Source organism: Acyrthosiphon pisum, chromosome A2 (assembly GCF_005508785.2).
Source record: "Acyrthosiphon pisum isolate AL4f chromosome A2, pea_aphid_22Mar2018_4r6ur, whole genome shotgun sequence".
Classification (NCBI taxonomy): Eukaryota; Metazoa; Arthropoda; class Insecta; order Hemiptera; family Aphididae; genus Acyrthosiphon; species Acyrthosiphon pisum.
In genome coordinates, this window is record NC_042495.1 from 25,088,716 (window position 1) to 25,094,129 (window position 5,414).

Sequence of the window (5,414 nt, forward strand, 5' to 3'; positions counted from 1 at the left end):
TTAATAAAAGATAAAAATGCCAAATTTATTCCCGAGTTTAAATATTATGGTATTGATATGGTATATATATTGTATATATTTTAATGAATTGTATTTTGAATTTACTATATATGTTCATTAGAATAATACCAACATTATATTAAAATGGTTAATGGTAATAAAAAGTACATATTTTAAATATAATATGAAGATTAAATATACTACAACTATATAATATCAACAGATTTATTGATAAGAAATTAATATGATAAATATAAAATTTTCACCAAAAAAAGTTTTCATGAAAATGTACATCACTAGTCATGGCTAAAGATTCAATACCTAGCAGTAAAACTAGCCAAACGCTCACGATGCGATAAAAAATCGAGCTGAAAATGAAAAAAAAATATTATGTTACCTTTGCAGTAAAGCATTTATCAAATAATTGAGTAGGTCACTGACCCCTGTAATGACTAATGCCTGTGATAAATTTTAATCTAACGATAAATCATTGTATACCATTCTGAGCGGAGACTACCTATACTAAGTCTGTCAGCATATTCTTCTAAGGATATTTTGTATTTACTTTTCAATTGCGACTATTGTAACTTATTTTTCTCTATGTCAACTACTCATTTATTTGTTGGTTAAAAAAGCTTGACAATTTAATAGAAGGCTCCTAGTATATTGTTACAATGATATTCGAAAAACAATGAAAATACATAGGCACAATTTTTTTTTATAAGCATTTAAAGTTCAAATTTTGACAAAATATATCAAATTTAAAATTTAATAATTATTTTTAGTTAAAAATGTATAAAATGTTCATCTTTTATAGCTAAGGATTAAAAATTTAAAACAATAGATCCCACGTAAATAAGTTATATATAAATTACTTTATTCACAATAATATCAACAAATATACTTAGTAATATCGTAGGCTGACTGACCGTCTTCGCTCAGAATCATTTTTCTAATACAGTGATATTATGTCATTGAATTCGAATTTAACACCATCCATTAAAGTGACCCACTTGTAACCTACTGTACATCAGAGCGACATGCACTTACCCACCCTTTTTTATATTCGTGTTGGAATTAACACATCGAATTTGCAGGAACTCAAAACTTGTGTATAATATTGTTTACCCGCCGGTTGCTACTCTCGCGTAGGAAGTTACTATTCCCCAATAAAGTTGTGATTTTCAGCTTCTAAAGAGTACAAACCGGAAATCCTAGAATTAACTAGTAAAACCTAACTCAACTTAGTCGTGATCGCCGATCGGGCATCTATAGGGTAACGGCTTGTAGGTTCTACAGAAAAGTCAGTGAGCATCTGCAGGCACCGACTATCGGCATTTTAAGGTAGCACGGGCATACGCAATAACGGACAAACACATTACGATAATAACTATACACAATATTATTATATACTATAAATAGACTCGTGCGAGACAATCTTTTGTTCACGTGTTCCGCTGAATGGACCGAATGTACAATGTAAGTACATAAATCATGGTTTGGCGCTGATTCGTGTATTTTCGATTTTCATTGAATTTTTCAATGATATAATAACGTCCAATATTATAGATACCTATACCTATCACTTCGTATGCGCAATGGCGATTGAAATTCATTGGACATTTTAAGTCTGTGGCACACAACTTATTTGTCGTTAGCTGTTAGCTTTTATACCTACTATATATAAGACATGGGCAATTTTAAATGTGTGTATTTACTAACGTATTTCGATGGTAAAAAGCAAACGATAAACATCCGAAACCGACGATCGGCCTCTTAAGGCGGTGGCACGCGCACGCCTCAATGAAAAAAAAAATTGTAATAATAAAATAGGTACATGGTCTTCGGCTGGGCAATGTTTTACTCGCGGGTTTTCTACATTATTATATTATATACTTAGATGGGTACCTGGTACACGTGTTTCGAATGTTATAATATATGTGCGTACACCTATATAGTTTGCCGTTGATTTATGTATTTTCGATTTTCGTCGAATTTTACCTCAATAATAATAACATCCGACATCAAAGATATCACGTCGTGTGCGCTCGTTTCGGTACCTAAACATATTTTAATAATAATAATAATAATAATATGTATTATCACAATCGGCCGCGGGTGCGATGTAGACACTGTGCGCAGGTGATTTGAACGCGTGTCGACCACGTTCCTATGTTATAATAATAATAAGCCGCACACTTCATCTGCGGCCGTGGATATAATAATAATAATAATAATAATAATATTATAATATATTAGGTACCTATACAACGTAATATCACCCGAAAAACCGGCGGGGTGGCCCTCGACGATAGCAGCATAATATTATAATGTAGTGTTATATTATATTTTATTATAATATATTACATTATACAGAGTGATTTTTCAAGCGTGCTCGCCCTCGTTTCATGTTTAAATTATGAATGACAATATCAAGTTAAGCTGGGCAAGTCGACTTGCTAGGCGACTTAACTTTTGAACTCGTCGAGTTGGGTTGTTTTAAAATAATTAAGTCATATGAGTAACTTTTAATTCAACTCGAATTAAAAGTTACTCATATTTTTTTTCGTTAATAGTTAACTTTGGAAAAAAAGTAACTTAGTTTGAAGTTAAAATTTTCTAATTTGCAAGTATAAAAAAATCCATACTCATAATATGGTCCATTAGATAGTTTTTCTTTACGGCCAAGAAAATTACTGGCGAAATTTAAAATGATACATCAAAGTGAAAACTTCATTAAACAATTTGCATTATTCTTCGTACGAAAATTAACTTAATTCAGATATAAAGTAACTAATTAAGTTATAATTTAATTTGAAAAAAAGTAACGAAGTTATTAACTCAATTTTAATTTTTAACTCGTTAAAGCCCAGCCTTGCATAATATATAGTGTATTATTATTTCGCACATATTAATATAGTTTATATTTTTCTACCAAAACTGTTCGGTAATAAACAAACAATTCCTGTTATCGCGACTAAATTTACGCGGCGTAACTTAGAAAAAATTATTAAAAATTATTACGAAAATTAAAAACGAACTATAACCGATATTCGCGATAACCGAATTGCTTATTTATTACCGTTGTGGCCTTGAACACAGTCTCCGGGGTACACGTTATCAATTAAATATTTCATATCAACATTTGAAAAACTATTTGAAAAACGTCAAGTAACAATATATTATAATATTTTAAACTTAGAGTTTTCGTACCGTAGGGATACAGAGGCCCTACAGAGCTGATCGGGTGTCTATTATTGTGTGTCGTTCTGAGGTTATGGTAGTCGTGATAACCGCGATAAGTACGCCGCCTAAACATTTTAATAACTCAGAAACCGCTTGTTAGAATTTCGATTTGGACGCATCCACTAAATAATTCGACGTAAAAGAGGGCGTTTCTCATTCGACAAATAGAAAATACCGGGAATTCGAAAATATAGTTTTATGCGGGTGCATACTTAAAAGTTCTAAAATCAGGATTCGAAAATGATGGGGGCGAGCACGCTTCAAAAAAAAAAAAAATAATCGCCCTGTATAGCGTCGTTGTAAATAATATACTATTATCGGCAGCACTCGAAACGGTCTGCGGGTGCGACGACGACCGGTCGGCGGGCGCAGGTTTATTGTACGTGCGCACAATAAAAATGTATAAAATACGGCTTGGTGGGCGCACCCGGGCAAACGGATACAAAATTATTGTTCGTGTGCGGAAAAAAAAAAAAAAAAACATTAAACGAAATTCCTGTGTTCCAGGTGGTGGTGAGGTCGTCGTCGTCGTCGTCGTACATGGGAGGAGGCACCCGTACAACACAATAATATATGTATACAATATAATATGTATATTGTGCGATCTCTCGCGCCCGTCTGGGACGGACCGGAACATCTGCCACGCGTCAGACGCAGGCGGCACCGGAGATTATTGCCCTTGACGAAAAATAAAACTAAAATCTAACTCGCGGGTGGGGGGGTGGTTGGGCGGAGGAGGAGGAGATGATGCGAAGGGAGAAGACGCGCGCCCGCCGCGACAGCAGCAGCAGCCGCCTCGGGAGACGCACAATGACGATAAACGAGAGTGGTAACCGCCTATATATTATAATAATAATAATAATAATAATAATGATAATAATGGTGATAATACGCAGACCACGCGCAGTGGTACATAATGGGTGCACCCTGTTATAATATTTTCGGATATAACGTCTGAGCAGCGGTGTTTTATACGGGGGCGCAAAGTATAGGTACGATATAATATATGACAATTTGAGACGTGTCGTGAAAAAAATTGTTTACCAAACGAAATGCGCGTAACGTCACACAGAAAATAATATTATTTGCAAATATTTAAAGCGATTTATTTCGTATTATAATTTTAAAGCTATATATAGCAGTGGCGTGGAGTGTGATAGCGTGTTGTAAGAAAATTGTTACCAAACGAAATGCGAATGTAACGTACCAACGCCACGTGGGATAAAATGTTGTTGTTATAACTTATGATAATATTTGCAAAAGTAATTTATTTCGCATTGTAATATTTTAAACTTGAAAGCCACTACAGCAGAGCAAGTATCATATTGTGTGTCGTGAAAAAAAGTGTTTACCGAAGAAATGCGCGTAACGTCACACAAGATATAATATTGTTTGCGAATATTTGAAGCAATTTGTTTCGTATCATAATTTTCAACTCGAAAGCTGTGGCAGTGGCGTTAAGTATGATATTGTCTTGTAAAAAAATGTTTACGAACGGAATGCGCGTATAACGTCACACAGGATATAATATTATTTACAAAAGTAATTTATTTCGTGTTATAATTATAAACTTCTCGAAAGTGTCATCAGTGGGCGGCTTCTTTCCTCAAATTATGTAAATCGTATTATTTGTTTTCCTCTTATCGCACATATACTCATTATCAGTGTTTGGAAGGAACGAGTTCCTTTTTATAAAAAAAGAACGAGAAAATGAACTAGTTCTTTTTTTCAAGGAAAAATAACAAAATTGTTCGTTCCTTTCTAGTTCCAATAATTTACACAAATAAGTATGTAAATAATTGAAATTAAGATATATTTTTTTTAAAGTGTTTAATGTATAATATTGGCTAATTAGTGAGCGTTATCGACTATAGGCGTTATACAATCGATATACGTTGGCCAACAATTTAATTTTAAAGAAAACCTCAAAATAGAATTATAAAATATGAACGTACATGTATATTATATTAGAATCAAAAACTAAAGAAGTATGCATATGAAAAAAAAACATAAATGATTAAGTAAGAATTTTTATTTTATTTGGAACTAAAAAAGGAACTCGTTCATTTTCCAAAGGAACGACAAAGGAACGAATTCTTTTTTTTTTAAGGAACAAGGATCGAAACGAATTCCTTTTTTTTTAAAAAAGAACGAGGAATGGAACGAAT